At 27.2% G+C, this 21,132-nt stretch overlaps 1 protein-coding gene across 2 annotated transcripts in view; it reads right to left on the reverse strand.

Annotated features, from left to right (window-relative positions):
- LOC129984336 (homeobox protein OTX2-B-like) overlaps positions 1–17,500 on the reverse strand; it is a 65,793-nt gene extending 48,293 nt beyond the window's left edge. For both annotated transcript variants that reach the window (XM_056094199.1, XM_056094197.1), the window contains exon 1: positions 17,189–17,500. The gene's annotated coding sequence lies outside the window, so the exon portion shown is untranslated. The remainder of the gene's footprint in view (positions 1–17,188) is intronic.
- Positions 17,501–21,132: the final 3,632 nt, after the last annotated feature.

Consider the following 21,132-nt stretch of genomic DNA (forward strand, 5'->3'; position numbering starts at 1 on the left):
AACAATTTTGATTGTATGTGGTTATGAAATTTGAAATCATTTTCCTCATGCATATTTTTAACAAAATTCTACACACACACAAGCAACAACAACAACAACTGCTGAGTTGTTTTAAAATTAATTATTGCATTGTAAATAATATATTATGTAAAGGATCGGAATTTTTTTTAAAGCATGCATACCAATCTACAAACAAAAGCGTACAATTTCCAAAAGTGAGAATATTACAATTCTTAAATAATTATTTGCTTCTTATCATACAACTACAATCAGTTATGAAATAATGAATGGATCTAGAAAGGAATTTCAAATTTAACCTTTAAAAGGCCTTTCTTCTAGTAATGATCTATTAAATATTTTGGGAATTCATTTGAGAAAAGTACCATCAACCAAAATTAATCCGATTTGTTAATGTATTTGATTAATTAATAAATAATTTGGAAGTTAAGTCACTTCGTTTAGTTTGAGATAAGATTTAAAGAATCTAAATTTTTATTTCAATGAAAAATTTGATTATAACTACCAACACACTTCCTTTCAGCAGTAATTATTGGTTCCTTACTTCTTCAAAATGTTAATGTCAACGTTAATTGGTAATTACTTTTAATAATAAAATCACATTATTAGATGGAAATACTTATTCATATTTTGTGGCTTACGAAGTTGTTAAAAGATTGGCCAAAGCTCTAATCAGATGTGGTAAAGAAAGTTACTTAGATCATTAAAAAAGTAGATGAATTTATGGTAATAATTTTTTTCATAATCTTATAAAGGATGAACTTTTAAATTGTTAATAATATTTAAAATAGACTATTAAAAAACCTCATTAATACATGATTATATTTCCAAATTTTTTATGCAATTTTCGCTTTTTCTCCATTTAAAAATCAGCGCAATAATTTTCCCAACTTCAACTTCTTCCAAGTCCAGCATCCTCTCCCCAAACCGAAGATGACACTCAAGTGGACAAGCACTCCTCCGACAATGGTCGACGACTCTCCCGTGTCACCCGGGGGTGGTGACATCTTCACAGAGGCCGGCAATCACAGAGCACGCAATCGGTCAGTCACGACGTCTCCCACCCTTCTCCAGTTTCTTTTCTCTTCCTCCCTGTTGTTCTGCGGGGTTCAGGAGTCCCGAGTGATTGAGCGATCTCCCAACACGCGAAAGGATTGTATTAAAAGGTGCCACCTTGTTCGCTCTGTTATCTGGGGACATAACTTTATTTCCTGCTGTTGTTAAGGCTCTTCCCATCTCCTATGCTTTGTCAACTGAAGAAGCCCACAATTTAATTCCTCGACATCCGTATTTTATAGATCCTTCAATTTTTGAGTGAGAGTTTCAAAGAATCATATTGCAGATATATTCGGTGTTACTCGAGATGAAAACATTTTCATATATTTTTTTTGAACATAAAATATATTTTTGTATAAAGTAATAGGCAAAATAATGTTATTTTCTGCAGGATTTAAAAAATAAAACAAAAAATGAGAATGTCGGCTGCTCTAATGATATTTCTCAAAGTTACAAATAGTGCAAGGCAATGTCGAAAGTTCATTTTTGCTCCCCTTGTTATTAATTTCTTATGATATAAAATTTTATTAAATATTGCGAGTGGTAATTTGTAAGCGTATAAACGAATTTATTTTTTAAAATCCATAATATTTTCGTTCAATAGGAACTGCACTATAAATATAAAATTATCTGTTTATACATAGAAGCATGGTTTTAAGGCAACAAAAAAAAATGAATTATAAAATCAATTGTTATGAAATGTTTTTATATTTCATTATATTTGTGATAAAAATTTGAAAAAAATAGCATGAATTAATGTAAATTTATGTAGGCAATTAAATATTTACACTTTTTTTAACCTTTATTTATAAAGATTTAATATTAATATTGACATATAGGAACTTCGATTAGAAAAATATCCAGATACATTGCTTATTGAATGCAGAGACATGAATAATTTTCATGTCCCTTGAATACCCGAAACATGAATCATTCATTTTCTGACTAACATTAAAATATATTGTATATGTTTTAACAACTACTAAAGAAAAACAAGTGAAAAAGAAACCCGAAAAGAAAAAAACCAGAAATCTAAAAGTGTTTACATGGCATATTACAAAATTAGCTTTTCTTCGTAGATGAAATGTATATGGATTTTAAAATATAAAACAGTTATTACTTAAAGAAAATTAAAATTAATTTTTGCGATCATGCAAAAACAAATCATTAAGGACTGCAATTAAGTATTATAGAGAAGTATGCCATAGAACATATCAAATTTTGTTTTACTTGTATGTTTTATCACTTTATATCACTTATCACTTTTCACAGATATTGTATGTTTTTATACAAACGAAATTGCTTTAATCCCTTTTTTTCATTTTTTACATTTTACTTTCGATTGCTTATAATATTATGCTTATTTTTGTTCTAAATACACATTTCTGCAGATACAAGTTATTCGAGCATTCAGAAATTTAGACGAGTCAATTATTCCTCCATATAAAATTCCTACAGGGAGTTATGCTTTAATATTTACTGATTAAATTTATTTTAGTGAACTTACTTGTCAAAATAATTCTTTATAGAAAGTTATAAAATTCAATCGAAGTAGCTGTGCGTAATTTGAAGGGAAAAGAGGGGAATCATTATCCTGAAATGGAATCGCAGTTCGCAGATATTTAAGCTGATAAAAGAATGAAAAATTTTGCGAAGTGAACAGAAGATTTGGAAACTCTCAATTTTTTTTATTGGATTCAGAAACATTTTTTTCCAAAGTGAAACATTTTAATTACTAAATTTTGTTTTTTCTTGACTAACATATTTATACATACTAGATGATAAAGTTATTGTAAAGTTATCAACTTTCAATGCACTCGTTCACTTTACTTCTATTTAGTTTAAATGGTTTTACTTATAATTTAGGTAAATAAAGAGACTTAAAACGAAGGTTTTGAATGAAGTTGAAGTGAACGAGTTATTATAAAGTTAAATCTATTATCCATTTGCGACATTGCATTCATTGCGACAAAGATAGAAAAAAATATATGCACAAAGATAAACTTTCTGAGAAATATGCCTTTTTAAGATGAGAATAAAAATGGCGATTTAAAAGTAAGTACCCTGGTATGAAAAATAAAGCCGTTTTATATTATATATATATTTTTTTAATTTTACTATGCAAAGAATAATACATCAGCTAAATTAATACAAATCTGCATCTACTATAAAAGTACTCTGAAATTAAATTTTCCACATATTGGAAAAATTCATGTTAATTTTTACTTTAAACTTCATTATTTTTGTTTGTATACTAAATAAAATGCAAAGTTAGCTGGGAATTAATCAAACTATGCAATATTTTTGTCATGAATTATAAATACTTAATTATCAAGAAAAAAAAATAAAAGTAAATTATCAAAAAATGTTGAATTGAATAAGCATAACTTCATTCTTATGAAACAAATTTGAATTAAATTATGCATATCTTTTTAAAATTATTAATTTCTGGAATAAAATACTCCCCTTTTATTTTTCAAATTTATCTTAATAACTTTACAGGTTATATTATTTCAAAAGCTATTTTAAGCATAATTTTTAAACTCCAATGAATAATTTAAGGTAATTTATCAAATTCCATTTTTTGTTTTAAAAAATTAAGAATTTACATATATAATTATTTTAGTCAAATTTTTTAAAAGTTGCACTTTTATAAAAGCACTCTAATATTTTAAATATTAACTGTTAGAAAATGTTTCCCCCAAAATTCTCCTTGATACTTCCACTTCTTTTAACAAAACCTCGGATAGTTCAGTGCACATTTTCTGTAAATAAGCAAATTAAAACTCAAACTGTCTTTTTGATAGGTGTTTGAGTTGCGACTTATTTCAACTGTCTAACTATATATGTGATAAATGGAAGACATCAGCGAGCGAATCAAAGCACAAAAGAATTGCTAGGGACCCATCGTGAATGATCTATTGAACACTTCAAGAGCTCTTGAAATATCGGGTAACCGAATGAATTTCCTATTTTCGAACGCAGATTGTCCATTCGATTTCTTTACTGTCATAAAACTTTGTGTCGGACTGTCGTCTTTGGTTTTATTTCCTTTGTCTTTCTCACAGCCAAACAAAGGGGTGAACAAACCCAAAGGCAACAGGTAGGTTTCTTTGATTTGTGGCCTTCCTCACGCAAGTGCTGTCTCGAAAAAAGCAGGATAAAGGTATGCCCAGTTAATTCCCTCATATCTGCGACAACGTCAAGATCCTCATTAGTGTCGTTTTTATTTATTTATTTTTTGAAAAAAAATAGGAGTTTTACGTTTATAGAAATTATGTTAAGGTAAAAATAGTTAATGAATTTTGTTTAAGCTTATAAATTAAGTTTTAGCATCCTATTTTTACTAATGAAATTTCCAAAATACAATAGACATTACATAGTTACCGAAGTTCCATACTTTTTATTTTTTCCATTGTAAACAGCCATTTATGCAAGGAATTGAATTGATGAACCAAGTGCCATAATTGCGCATATAGATATAAATGAACAGTAGGAATTTTTTTTCTAAAAACTGGCAACTGTTTAATCGCACTAATTACTCATTGACAAAATTTTTTGTTATTCTGCTATAAACATCACATATATATTCCCATATCATAGTTTTAATATTTTAGCAATTGTAGAATATAAAATGAGAAGTGGAAACGGAACAAAGCTCATATGCATATTGAAGACAAACTCAGTTTAAACATAAAGCAATAATTTCATTATTTAGAAAGCATTAATGTTTAACATTAACTGAGTAATTATAATAAGGCGCTGTTTTAAAAATGATTACATAATTTTTGTAAAGTAAATAAAACTACAGATAGATAATTTATATTCATATAATAATTATTCCTAAAACTATAGTCTGACGCATTTTAATAGCGTTATATTCTCTCATATAAAACAATAAAACAATTTTTGTGCTTTTATAACAAACGATGAAAAATAAAATTAAGCTCACTACTAGTTGCTGCTATTTGCAAAAACACTGCTATGCATACAGAATCAAATGAAATATCTAAAATGTTCATTATTTTCAAAGAAAGAGAAAAAAATGGGTTTGGTTTTCAAATATAATTTCAGCTTCACCATAGAAAAATGAGGACTTCCATAACCAAATACAAATAAGACAATAAATGCCAAACATTAAAAATAAAAAAAACAGCAACATCTATCTAAGTTTCATATGAGAAATAGGAATAAACAATATTGTTTAAATTACTTATTGATTGAAACTATTAAATATCATGGCACATGAATAATGGAAATGAACTTCTTTTAAATTTTATTTTAAATTCTAGAAAGCTTCTTAAAATGTATAATATAAAAAAAAAAAAGATACAGCTGTTGCATTTAACAATAAGGGGAAAAAAGAGAGAGAAAATCCCTGAAAAAATCTTATAAAATAACTAAATTTAACCATTAACCAACCAATATTCAGAAGTAAAGTTTCTGAATTTTGATTATATCTCAGATACCAAGAAGCATAATTTGTAGTTACTCAGTTAAAACGAGAAAAAAATTCGTCAAGCACACACATTATTATTATTTTTTTTTTCATATTCCGCATAGAATAATTTGAATTTTAAAATCATTTTCTTACCGTTTCGGATGGAAAATTTGTCTCCATTTGGTCTCTTTGCTCTCCAGTTTACTTGCCCTTGAACTATAGGAAGCAAATACCTATTTACTGAAAGGAATCTATTTGGTTGCATGAAGCCAATATCAAATCCAATATCTTTCAATGTTAAAATTCTTTGTTTGGCACGTTTCAAAAGTTCCTCTGCTAATACTGGGGGCAATCTGCCGACTATTGATCTCATTCCACTTCTCCCATGAACTCTTTGAGAATCACTGATGCTGTAGTAAGGGAGGTGTAAATTCAAAGCTGCAGCTAGTTTAACCAACAAAAATTTGCAATCCTCGTCCCGTTGTTCAGGAATACCACAAACTTCAATATCTGTTGAGTAATAAATGCTTGCCGATACATTTTTAATGACTTGAGAACTGCCAATTATAGTTTTTTCTTCTTTTACGAGATATAAACATTTTTTAGTATCTTCAATGGATGAACAACTGTTTCGTGAAGGATTAGAGTTTTGGTAAGTAGCTATGATACATTGTGAGTCTTCATTCACTTCTGGTTTTATGTAATAATAGTTTGACATGTTGTTTCAAATGAAATGCAGCTTTTACAAGACTTCAGTAATATTGCTTATTTCTCAGAACAATATTTAATGCATATTACTTACTTATCGGAAAACGGCGATTTTATTCAAGAAAGGCAAGGATTTTTTTTTCATTCCATTAGCAAAGCAGAAAATCATTCGAGCTTACAATAACCGATAAAAGTTTATAACTTACTTTTGTACCATCCATATTTAGATGAGCATGATTTTATCGTATGATTCATTGTTTACAGATAGATAGTTATTGAAGAATCCAAATAAGTTTCTCGCTCTAAATTCTCCAGCTGGATTTCGCACAAATGAAATTGAATAGGTGTCGATTTTAAAGGATTTATTGCAAGAATTCGTCTGTTGGCAATCATTGGAATATTCCCAGATTTTTCACTAGCTTATGGAACACTGCCACAAATATATCTTCCGACCTTATCGCCATGATACAAACTAAGTAAGCAACGTCTGATCACCAGTTAACAGATCTACAGAATACCACACCACCATTTAAGACCACTTAGTACAGTGTGGGAGACAATTTAAACACACATAGGGACATTAGCAGCCACTTGTTTTCAATGAAAGCACGGAGAGCACTAAGTAAATAATGTTCTTTCCTCACCCTGACCGTCTGTAAAGACCTCCCTCCGTTCGATTTCGAATTAAGCCGGGGTGTGCTCCCGTAAAACTCCGCCTGCGGTAGAATTAAATTCCGTTCCGTACAAAAGTGATGGGGGTGCAGGAATAAAAACACCGAGATTACCCGACAGGGATTAGCACTCGTGACGCCGGGAAAGGAGCTGCGACTGACATTAAGACCGTACCGGGGGAGGCATGGAAAACTCTCGTCATGGATACAAAGATGTTATTTTTTTACCATTCGGAGAAATGTTATTTTTCGAATGGATTTACAAGAAATGAGGACAACGCGTGTTCTGCAACTGTCAGTTGTCTCTGTTTATGTAAGAACAAAAGACTACCTTGCCAAATGATGGCAGACAAAGTATTATAATAAGAGCATTATGTGCAGCTATTTAGAGAGAGTGGGAATTATAATAATTAAATAAGTATGCATTCAAAAAAATGCGACCTTGAATAGCCAAATTTATATGAGCAAAGTATTTAAAAATGAGCTGTAAAATTATGAAAAGTAAATTTTTAGACAGGAGATATTTAATGGACTAAAAATAACATATGCAACTTTATTTTCTTTGAAATAAAAAATTAAACGAAGCATAAAAAGTTCATTTAAATTTGCTACTAAAATAAATGTTACCATATAAATAAAAATTTTCAGGAAATAGAAAAAAATTAATAATTGAAAATATGAACCAACTTATAATTTAGTCTTCTACATTTTTTATATTGTAAATAATTTTCTTATTTATCTTATTATCTTAAAGTAAATAGTTAATATACATTCAACCTTTCAAGATTTGTCATTAACAGTTGGAAGCAGGATGAAAATAAGAAGAACCCATCTAACATTACTTCAAGTATTGAACTTTTCAACTATTCACTTGAAATGTGACGTTTAACTTGAAGTGTAATAATTTAACCATATTTGCATGCAGAATCAAATAAGGTTTAATATTAAAATAACCGACTTTTCCGACAAATATTAATAAAGAAAAATTTTGAAAATTTCTTTATAGGTTATTTATAATATCATACGTTGCATTTGATAATAAAAACAGATTTTCATTTGGTGCTTTTTTTTTTTAATTATCACACTATTCATAGTTACGAAAAATGATTAAAAATTAAAATACGAAGAAAAAAATTCTTATTGAAAAAAAAATAAGATTTTTATACTCTCATTGAAGCTATAAATAAAATTTTATATCACTGAATCAAACGAGTTAGTCAAAACTTCAAGTTTTAGTTTAAGTTAAGTTTAAACTTAAGTATAATACAGAATTCATAAAAAGTGAAATTCAATAAAATAATAAATAAATTCAATAAAAAGACTCCAATAAACGATTTAGGAATGAAACTGGAACGATTTAGATACATGGTAAAAGAAAATTTTTTTTGCTAGTATTAATACATAATTAATACTAGCAAACGTAGCCAGGAATTAATCTTCAAGTGCTTGATATCAAATTTTTATTTCATGATCTATTTCATTTTGTATTTTCTATATTACAGGAAAAAAAATAATTACAGCAAGATTTTTATTACTAATTTACTATTTTGCTTGCAAATAATACTATCATATTCTATTATATTAATTGTTTATACTTTATATAAAGAAATATTTTCAAGTATTCTCACAATTAATTTGGGTATTTATTTTAGATTCATGAATCAACTATTTATCTTCTCTAATGCATTTTATATATGATTCGGAAGTATAATAAATTGAACATATTTTACACAGATGCAGCTTTTCTGATGCATCTCAAATCCACCCTTTTAATTTAGTTTTCATTATTTATTTTATAAACAGAAAATCCATGAAATTTAATCATGCAGTTTCAGTACGAAATGAACTTGAAAAATGGAGATAAATAATTTTCATTGGTCTTATATTTATTTATACGTGTGTGTCTGCATTTTTTTCTATTCCTTTTAATATGCCTCATTTATTGATGTTTAATTGTTTTCAGAATAAACAATATTTTTTTCGTGAGATATGCATTCATTTAGGAAAAAGGCCTAAATCTTTAACGGATTTAGTTGAAGGCATGAGAAAATATGTACGCAAAAGGCAACAAGCTGTTATTCTTCTGAATTATGTTCTCACGCTATTGGAGCATTTCAAGGAAATAATGCATATCATTCAGTTCATATTTTCAAATAAGTGTCTTTGTGTAACTTTATAAAACAAAAGTTATACTTTAATGCATTCAAATTCATCAAGTGAAATCATTACAATTATGAGTACAAATGATAAATGCATGAATTGTAAAAGAATTTGAAAGTATCAGTAAAAGCAAAAAAACTCCTTTCGTTCAATTTTATCATTTTAATGTAAAAAATTCTGAAAGTGCTCAGTTCTAATATCTATTTGTATATTGATTAAAGATTCTTGATCTTAAAAATTTAAAATTATTTCATTATTTTGTATCAGATTTTTTTAGTTTACCTAAACTTTACTTATTATGCAATAAATATAAAGTCTCTAGAATATAATAAATTTGCTTAGGGTGTTAAATATTTTTCCGCTATTTTCTTCTTTTAAATTAGATTTATACTTTTTTTAAATGAAAGTATTTAAAACAAACAAGACCGAAAACTACATGGATTCTTGCAATTTATTTTCGCCTTAAAATATGTCATTTAAACTCATTAACAAATATTCTTTAAAATCTTAATAAATCTCTTTTAAAGTAAAATATCTTTTCTTGAAAGATTGCATTGAAGGAGACCAAACAGATTCTAATAAACCACTATAAGCCTTTTTTCCCCCTTGCTCTGAACTATAGTAGACAATTGAAAATATAGTTGTTTTTAATAACAGATTTGAAGATTTAACTGAGGGAAACTGAAAAGGATCTGATTTACGATTAATATTAAAACCAACAAAGGAACTACTCCTTTACTAAAGGATCTGATCTTTTATTTGTGTCAGGATCTGGCACAAAAAAATTTATTTTTATTTTTTAAAATCAAGAATTAATTCAAAATTCTGTTAAATTAAGATGAAATATGATTATGAAATAGAAAGGTTTCTATTTCATAAAGAGTTGTTCTAATTCAATTACGAAATAAAAAATTTTTAAATGATGAACTAAAAATTTAAAACAGACCCCCCCCCGACTTCAAGCTTTCTTTATTACATTGAAAGGAAAAAGTACTATTAATTCACTTTTAAAATTGCTATTAATATGATGATAAATTTCCTATTTCAATTATTCTTCCATTAATCTATTTATATAATTGACGAAATCTTAATACACTACATGAATATAAATAACTTAACATAGTGATTTTTTTTATGGTTTTATTTTATATATAATCAGACCACTTGATTTTGTTATGAATCTGTATTGGAGATGAATAATTTGATCCAATGTTATTATATATATGTATATATTGTAAAATATGTTTAAAATATTGTTAAAAATTCTTTAAAAATAGGAACCAATTATACGACAAAAAAAACCTGGTATAATTTGAAAAATAATTTTTAGAATTTTAATTAATTATGACATTAAAAAATCTTTTTATGAGATAGTATTTTGAGAAATTATAGCGGGAAAACATCAAAATTTTGCTTAATTTAAAATTAATTAGAATTCTAATTAAAATTTTGAAAATATAAATCAAAGATGCCCCTTTCCAAAGCATATATACTTTTCTCTTGGCTTATAGGCTCTTGATCAAACAGTTTAGCCTATAAAGCGCAAAAATTCAAAGATACACAGATTTATCTTTATTATTAGTTAGGAACTTGTTTCAATAAATGTAATTTTTAAAAATTTAAATTATACCAATAATTTTTTTCCTAAAATAATATAAACTATTGTATATTATGATTATGGTACCGATTTTATTATTATTTATTTTATATTAATATTTTATTATTTGTTTTCCAAACCTGATTTGTGCTTTAAAATTCAAAAATAAAATGTTTTTAAAGATTTTTATTCTTATTCTTATTATTGAGACATGAAATGTCTGAACACTTTACAGTCTATATAATTTGATTTTTTTCTACTTTTTTCCCTTTCTGTTTACAGTTTGTTTGCTCCAATCTATTTGAAATAACATACGTGAGTGAGATTTTTTTCAATTTGTGAACTTGATTCGTATTTATTTATTTCATTTCACTTCCATTCGAAACTTACAAACTTTGCAATTTAGGAAACAGCAATAGAAAAAAAAGCTTTACATGACAAATTGAATAAAGGTTTTGGTTTCGACATCTAAGAAAATTGACAAACAAAATCGGTCAATGTGACTGCCTATGTGTTCGTATCTCTTACTTTAACTCAAACACGTATAGTGGAGCGTGAGGCGCGCACGATTCATTTCATTCCGTAACATGAGCTAACCCTTTTTGTCCTATTTGCATTCTTTGACTCGAAAGGCTTAACTTTGTCAGGAAAATCTTTTCCAGCTGGTTAGTCAAACGATGAAGCGTTTCATCCAAATGATAAAAGCATTACTTGGTTGGCTAGATAATTCTAATTTATGCATACCACATACTTCAGATTCACTATATTTAAATATGCAACCAACCCTTCCACGTGGATCAGAAATGGAAACCGTTACTGATCAAGATTGAGAGATAAGCTTTGTTTTCCACAACGAAAGATTCTTCACGGCGTGAACAACATTTATCTCATTACTGTCATCATTTCTCAAAATAATCTAAAAAAAATTATTAGAAATTCTAAAAGATGAAAATATATACAGAATCCAAATGAATAACATGTTTACTAAATTTGTAAGTATTTATCCATTTAGTTTTACAGTTTATGGCAAAATTATGGTCAAGGAACTATGGTAAAATAAAGACGAATGTTCATGATCTTATGAAATATAAGGTCCTGTAAACATTTTATAGGGTTCTTAAAAAATTATTGAAATAATTTTTATCTCAACTTTTTATATGCTGAAACGATTAAAATTTAAATAACTTGAGATATATTATTCGAGAATGTCCCGAATATCTTGCAAGAATTCATTTGTTCCATAAATGCAAATTTAATGATAATTATTAAATTCAATTACTCAAGTCAATTTCTTTTTCTTCCAGACACTTATAAAATAGTTAGTTTGAAATATTTTCTTTATTTTAAGAGTAATATCTAACTAGGGATATTATAAAATTCTTTATCGCTTTCCTGAAAAAATATTAGGATGTTTTCATCAATTTTCATATAGAAATACAACAGTACGAAACTTTTTAAACAGTAGTGAGAAATTGAACTACTGTGCTTGTATATTCAAAAGAAGCATTCAAAATGTTTTCCCATGTTTGATTATATGTTATCATATTTGAAAGTCTTCAAAAGTGAATTCTATGATCACATGTGGATTTTCGAATTTTCTAATATAAATTGGAGTATCATTGAATATTCTATTATAATTTATGGATGATATACTTTAATTGCTCATCTTTATATTATCTAAGAATGCAAATACTTTTATTGCATATTTATATATTACAAATGAATTACAATAACCAAGGAAACACCTTTCGACCTTAATTATTAGGACTATTAAAAGCTGAATATAATTTAGGGATAATGGATTCTTTTAGAAAAATGTGTGTTTTTTAATTAAATGAAACTTCAAAGATAAGGTGCTTAGGGGGACAATAACCCTTATTTAAGAAATAAGTAACTAGAATTTTGCAGTTTTTTATTTTTGATTAAAAAAAATCTTTTAACTTGTTTCACTTTTTCAGAAATTTTGAGCAATATTAATATATAAAAAGTAAAATAATAGTTTTTATAGTGGCCGAAATTTAAAGAAATGATAAAAAGAATTGTGAATTTCTAAAAGTATTTGGGAAAAGCTGAAACAGAGAATTTTTGGAAACAGTCCATTATACAGAATAACAATATAAACTTTAAAAAATGCATGCATGCAAACAAAAGCTAATAATAATACGAAATATAATTTCTAATAATACTAAATATAAATTTGTAACAATTATTTCTGGAAAAAATTCAATTCTGAAAACATTTGCGCTTTTAATATATTATCAGAATGAGAGCAAAATACTAAAATTATCGATCCTTTTAGTTTTATAAATATGGTACTGACATTAAAATTTAAAAAAGCTTAAATAGCATTGATTTTTTTCCCATGACTATATTTTCAAGAAAAAGATATGTGACCCCTAAAGTGTTTTCAAGATGTTTTCAAATTAAATATTAAATTATATAGCATAAATTGAGAGCCATTTTGAAACATTTAAAAAAGGAACTTAGAATGTTAGAGATATTTTTAAACTAAACAATGCCATGCTGGTAATTTTGTGAAATATTTTTTTCTCACATATTTTGTTCACGTTATGCTTAATGTGGGGGCGTATTGAACTTTTTATTTGTGTAAAATACATATAATAAAGGTATTAAAGATAAAGTTCTATGTACAAAAAGGGAACAGAGTCATCATCAACGTTATTTTTTACTTTTTGGTGTTTAGAGTAAAATGCAGGAGTGTTATCTATGGTATCTTTTAAAATCTTATTTAATATAAATATAATTTAAAGCGTAGATGAATTTTGGAAAGATTCTAAAAATAACCATTGTGACAAATTTTTCTGTCGCAATAATTTTTATCATTAATGGAAACAATTTTTCAAACAATTCAATTAAAACAAACAATTCTTTTAATTTTTAAGTAGACTTTCTAGAAATCTTGACTAAAAAAATTTCTAAAAATTAGAGATTTAATTATAACTAGCCCCTTTACTAATAAAATCAAGTATCAAGTGTAAGAAAATACTTATTTACTAGATATTATTAAAATGCAAGATTTTAGATTCCTGACTGTCAAAGAAGAAAAACGACCATTTTGATTTTGAATACCATAGAATTACTTATATTTTTAACAGTAAATCGAAGTACGTCTGTAAGATAGAAATTATTCATGTGTCAAGAACAAAATCAAATTTAAATATCAAAGAAAGTATAAAAATCTTATTAGATATTCAAATGTATTTTATGAGAAAATTTTCTTGAAAAGAAATAAATACTATTTCTCACAAAATGTTAGCATTAAAAAAATTTAATTTTTACTTACTTTTTAATAGAACCTACTCTTAATACCAGTTCATAAGGACAAATGAAATTTAACTGTAAAATTGATCATAAGTAGATTTTGATAATGGTAGATAGATAATTTATGTTACACGTAACCCACTTTTGAAAATTCTGTTTTTGCATAAAGGATAAAATAATGGAAAATATTAGAAGTGACCCCACAGCTTTTATCGTAGCAGTAATTAACATATACAGAAGGTAATGTAAGATTTTGACAGTGTCCCTTAAAATTTGTCGTAAGATTAAAGAGTACACAAGATTCTATCAAATGGAAATAAAATTCTTAAACTTTTACATGTGGTTCCCCCCTCTCGTAATTAGATAATTGGAGGTTAGCAACAATGACTTTGCTGGTGATTTGGCTTGTAACTAAAGAACAAAAATGATTTGCATTGTTTTTGTAGCAAACATGACATATTTTATTTGCAGTAAATATTAAAATGCTCACTGAACTTACGGAATTTTGGCTAAATTGGCTAAATGCTACACTGTAAAGACAAACATGAAAAGAGAAGTTTGCAGTTTGGAATGCGACTTGAAAAAAGGTTTTCTGCTTTTTCACAGTAATAAAAATCTCTCTCTCTCTCTATATATATATATATGCATTAAATATATATATATATAGAGAGAGAGAGAATTAATTGAATTTTCGAACAAAATTAATCTGTTCTTATTATCAGATATGTTAATTTGAGTGAGCATTAATTTTTAGTTATGTAGTACTTAGAGCAGCCCTGCTTGATTAATAAAATTAATATTCAAACTTTTTTGGGTTATATAATTTGGAAAATGTATTTACATCCAAACTAAAATTTTGTTTGCTCATTTGAATCTGACAGCTATGTAATTAAATTAAGTTTCTTTTTATGTCGAAAGCTTTTTAATGCGGTAAATTTATATTTTCTCTAGCCTTGCATTTAATAAAGAATGTCTTCTCTTTTCTTATTTCTTCTTACAAGCACAACAGAGAAGATTGCTACAAACTATTTCTGCAAACAAACTAGCCCACCGATTTGCCATTAGGAACCATCGGAAGAAATCGAGTTCCACGTGATTTTTGAAGTCTGAAAGGAAGACGATAGCATAAGCGATAAACTTTCGTCGGAATATAACGTTAAAATTTCGTACACCATTTCATGATTTTTGTTTCAAAATGTATTGAATTGCTTAAAGTTCACATACAAATTTTTGCAAGATGATGACTGTTACAACGGGAATGTAAGGAAGCAAAGGAATAGGACAGCAGAGATAAGAAAAATTCTGACTTTTAACACTTTAAGGTATGTGAATATGTTCGGATTAATTTTTTGAAACACGTTCGAAAATTAATATACTTTTGAATATTTGTATAAAAAAGATTGAAAAACATCTATGAAACCGAAATATACCATTTAAGTGCCAAACAATTTGCAAAAATTGGAATAAAGGACATTTTTTTTTCGGCTAAAAAGGGGTATAAAGTAAAAGTTTTATAGTTCGGAGGTTTATCAAATGATTTGCTTCAAATTTTGTGGTTAGCTTAAGGAATATATTATCTAGTTTCTGAACTAAAAAATAAGCTGTATTTCTATCCACTCTTTAAATATTGGCGCCCGACTGATAAATAGCATGAAATTTTCAGTTTTTTTTTTTTTTTTTCACTTTGTGAAGCAACTGAAACAACCGTAAAATGTGAATTCTGATGAATAGATTACTTATTATGTAATTTCTAAATGAATAAATTACTTATTCTCTAGTTCAGGAAGAGAAGACCATATTGAGAAATTATTATATCAAATTTGAGCAAAAAAATCTGCATTCTATTTTAATTTATGAAGATTTTTCGTAAGAAAGTTATATCATATTCTATATTTGAGAAAATGATATCTAAAAATGTAAAACAGCATGAAAACGTATGTAAATGCAAATATAAAAATCAATGTAACTTCCCCAAAAAATAGATATCAAAACAAAATTCCACCGGTTTTATAAAGAAAACATTATAAATATGAAATAAAAAAAAAAACATAATTCCTCAAAAAAAAAAAAAGAAAAAAAAAAAGAAAGAAAAGAATCGATTTTTTATTGTAGTTACCAAAGACATACGCTATCAAATAAAATATAATCCAATGCATCATTCTCATTTATATTTTCCGTAAAATGTAATAGTTTAAACAATTATTTCTTTATTGCATTTAAAAGTTTCTTTTGTTTTAGTATAAACAGGCATTTTTTTACGTTCATTTTTCTCATGTGCATTGATATCTGAAATTGCCATACTATATATATATATATATTTGTTTCAAAAAAAATAATATGACATTTTTCAATATGATTCAGGAAGCTATTTCAGGCCCGAAACACTTTTATGGTGCCATGATAGATATAAAATAATTTGTAAATAAACAATTATCAAACAAATTTAAAACAACCAAAATTTATTACAATATGAAAAAGTTTAGTTTCTCGTATCAGAGTCAGAGTTATTAGTACATAGTTTATTTATTAAATTCAATTGTCTTAAGCATTAACGTATTGCCGTAAATACTAAAAGTAAATTGTAGTAATCCAATAAATTAATAAATAAATAAACTTCCATTCTAATATAATTCTTTTACAAGTTATAACAATAGAGATATCGATTCTTAGAATTTTTTTTTTCTTCCATTTAAATGATATTTTATAGTACCTAAATTTCAGTAATTTGAAATGTCAGTTCATTCTGTATAGTAAAAATAGCATTGCATTATTCTGTATTTTGATAATGGCGATTGTGGATTGTCACAAAAGTATTAAAAATTACCTTTGAAATTCAATTTTAATGATAGAAAATCAAAAGATGTAAATGAAATAGTAATCAAATAGACGAATCCTTTATAAAAATTAACAAGGTAGTTCTGGATAAATATTATATAAAATTGAAGTGCATTTCCTCTAATTTGTAAGTTACAATCAAATCAATTATAGTAATTAGATGTTATTTAGGGAAAATAAAATTATTATTACAAATCAACCGATTGCCTTTCACATAAGTTAATGCTGTATTTTACATTGCTTTTGAAGCAAAGTGGAGCTATTAACGTATTTGAAAAGTGTCACAGTAATTTTTTAAAAGTTTGAAACTGACTCGATAAAAACATTGTGTAGTAAACAAAATTTAACTTTGAAAAATTAAACAAAAAAATTATGCATTACGTATAAAATTTCATATTAAAATATATAAAGCACACTCACCAGTGGTTCCCAACAGATTTGAAACTTTGTAAATTATGGAATCCAGGAGGAAAAATTATTCAACCTTTCTTAATATTATTTTCATATGCGGCTGCAATCAGTTGCTTCACTTTACAATAGATATCAAATTCAGTAATCTTCACCAAAGTCAGATTCAAAATTCTTGACAATCCCTTAGCATCAGGGAAAATGATAAAACGGTTTATCATTTATTTGAATAACGTAATAAGATAATCTTGGGAGGGCCGCAACAACAACAACAAAAAGCAACCACTAAATATAATCCTGGTGCTCTAAACAAACCAGTAGCCCTTCCACCGCAGCACTGTTAGCTGTTCGGACTCGACTAAGCCGAGACTCGCTCACGCCTCAACCATCAAATTATCATCGCTACTGCGCAAGCGTCATTTTCTACGTCACTTTTTGACGTCATGGAAATATGTCCTTGCCTACTTCTCAGTAGTGACCAATGAGAGGAAATCGAAGGCGTGACTCGGAACGCGGTAACATACCAACCGAGTGCGAAATGCGTTACGAATGGCTGGTAGCATTGACATCTGCCATTGGAAGGGGCAAGTGCTCTTCTTTTTCTCCCCCCCCCATTAAAAGAGCAACTAAATAATAAAAAATAACGGAGAAGTGCAGGGATTACATTTTCGTTTTTAAGCCGCTTTCGTCAACAATGTTGCGTAACATGGTTATTGTTGAATATTTACCGACAATAGCTTCCGAATAATGTGTCATACTTCACAGTAAACAGATGTTGTTGCCGACATATTATTACATTGTTTTGTATTCGGTTATTGACCGCTGAAGGTTCTTTTTTTTATACTTTTATAACAGACTTATTCAGCACAAAGTGTATTGTACTGGACACCTCCAAAACGCAAATAAAATTTTTAATGAGGTCCATTCACGGTGAGTGTAGTGACCTTCACTTTTTTTTTTTTTCTAAATTCAGGAAGTATTTCCTAAGAAAGGTCTAACGTAAGTGGGCAGAGAAATGATCAAAATATAAAGATGGTTTGTTATGGTATGGGAGACATGTAAAAAAAATATACTAAAAAGAAACAAATATTCCATAAAGATTTCGAAATTTCTATTTTTAGGAATAATGCATAGAGCCAATTAATAAATTAAAAAGTTTTTAGTTTTTAATTTAAAGCTAATGGTTTAAGTAAAATTTAATATGATATAACTTTTATTATACTTGAATAATATTTTTGCTTTAAGGAAAAGAAAAGGTTAAAAAAAAAAAAAAAAAAACCTAGAAGAAGGAGTCAGAAGAAAAATCTACATGACCACCATCTACCAAATAATGACCATCATAAAATGATTGAAATAACAAATAATAAGTTAAAGAAATTTGACGGAAATGTAATTCGAAACCGAAATATTACAGGACTTTACATTATTTAATATAAAGCAATACTTCCCATACCAAGAATCATATTAATCTCTTCTTTAAATAATCACATTACAAAATAATCTCATGAGTTACTTTCAAATTAATTAATATATTAAAGTTTAAAATTTGCAGTCAACAATTTGAATGTAATCATAATGTGTGGAACATGTTATACTGTTTTGGTTGTAAAAATTGGTTGATTTTTTATAAACATTTTATATGTTGATACTTTATAAACATAATAGGTGGGTTATTAAATAAACATTCCATGCTATTATTATTTTTTTTCAAGCCAGCATTTCTAAGTGAAGCTACATTTTAATTTGGCTTTTAAAAAAATATTTTCTATAAAATATTTAAAAATGCAATTGAAGGTTAAACTTTATTTTAAAATGTGGAAGAATATTTCATTTTATATATAGCTAAAAATTTAATGCTATAAACTATGTACTGGTATCATTTTACGAATAAAATTATTTAAATTATTTGGTTAAGTAATTTGCTATAATCAACTGCAGAATTGATGAGAATGTGTTGCGAGGATAAATAATCCTACATATTTTCTGCATCCTTATATTTTCGCTATATCTGATTAATATACGAATTAAAAATAATCCGATTTGAGATATTTTTCATACTACATTTTATCACATCGAAGGCAATTATTATCATTATTATTATTTTGAAATGAAAGAAAAGGCATTGTTGACTACCACCAATAGACCATCACTCTACTTAAATTACAAATTAAATGTTAAGTTAAAAATAAACTTTTATAAGGATTTAACCCAAAAGGATGATAAATATTAGTTGTCAATATAATGATCCACAAATTGCACAGTAAATAGTGTCACAAGGTAACTAGTTAGTCGGTAAAATACACCTAAAGAACATGGGTTTAAAAATGGCTTTTCTTCTTCTATCTAAATCATTATCAGGTTTTAAATCAAATTTTTTATTCCACAGAACACTTATTAATTTTAAATTTAGAAATAGGAAACAGAGAAATTGTTTACAATTTAAATTGATATTTCTCAAAAACTCTTAATCGAAGTACTTTTTACCTAGAATAACTTATTTATGGTATCAGCTCGTTCTTTTTCAATAATTTAAATTTAAAATTTTCACAAAGCCCAAACACACGCGCACGAAGGATAAATTTAATGTTATTTTTTTAATTCGTATTAAAATTTTGTTTTCTTAACGGAAGCATAGAGAAACTTTTATTGGTCACAATTCTGACTAGCAATTTTACTCCAGGGAGAAAAAAAAAAAAAAAAAAATGATAGATATCAACAGACAAAAAATTATTTATATTAGATACTAGCTTTTACCCGCGACATCGTACGCGTGAAAATAGATTGGAATTTATAGCATCAATGGCTTTATCTTTTGTTACTCCTGCGCATGCGTGAATTTTCAAAGCCGATTGGGGCAACACAAATGCGTGAATTTTCTACGCCAGTTGGGGTAACGTAATATAGATTATAAATTTTTAATTTCCTTTATTCTGTTTTATTTTAATTCAAAAGTACTTCAGAATGAATCAGAAAGATCGATTCATTAACAATGTTTAATTTTAAATGTATCGAGCACTAAGAAAATAAACAGAATCGTTTGAAATAATTGTCAAAATCATGTTAAGCCTTATCTCATGGCGTGGGGAGAAAAAAAAACCTGAAGCTTTACTCATTTGGCGATTTTTGGTAGATTTTTGGCGGGTGAAAGTTAGCTTTTAATTAATGAACAATTAACCACTCAATTAAACGGAATAAATAGTAGCCTATGTCCTATTCCAGACTATAATCTATCTCTCAGCTAAATTTCATCCAATTCTGTTCAGCCGTTCTGGCGTGATTGACTAACAAACATCCAACCATCCAAACTTTCACATTTATAATAGTAGTATAGATATAAATACAATTTAATTACAAAAGCATTCAACTAACCTAAAAACAATTTATTTACATAGTATACCTGAAATAAAACAAATCAGCAAATCAAGTCCGTGTTTCTTTAAAATCAAGTCAAGTCTATTTTATTTATCGATCGAGATTGAGATAGCTACAACAGTATAATACACATATTTTTTAAACTTTCAATTAAAATGAAAACACGATTGTCAACAATCAGAATACACTGCCCATGTGTGAATTTTCAAAGCCAATTTGCGTAACGCAAATGCTTGAATTTTCTACGCCAGTTGGGATAACGCAATACAAATTTAAAAATTTCAATTTCCTTAATTCATGTTTTATTTTAATTTAAAAGTACTTCAGAATGAATCCGAAAGATCGATTCATTAACAATGTTTAATTTTAAATGCATCAAACACTAAGAAAATAAATAGTATCGTTTGAAATATTCGGTCGAAAACACGTTAAGCCTAACCTGATTAGCGTGGGAAAAAAAACTGAAACCTTATTCATTTTTGGTGAGATTTGGCCTCAGATTTTTGGCTAGAAAATTAGTTTTTAATTAATAAAAAATTAACCACTCAATTAACCGGAATAAATAATAGCCTATGTCCTATTCC

This window comes from Argiope bruennichi, chromosome 9 (genome assembly GCF_947563725.1).
Source record: "Argiope bruennichi chromosome 9, qqArgBrue1.1, whole genome shotgun sequence".
Taxonomy (NCBI): Eukaryota; Metazoa; Arthropoda; class Arachnida; order Araneae; family Araneidae; genus Argiope; species Argiope bruennichi.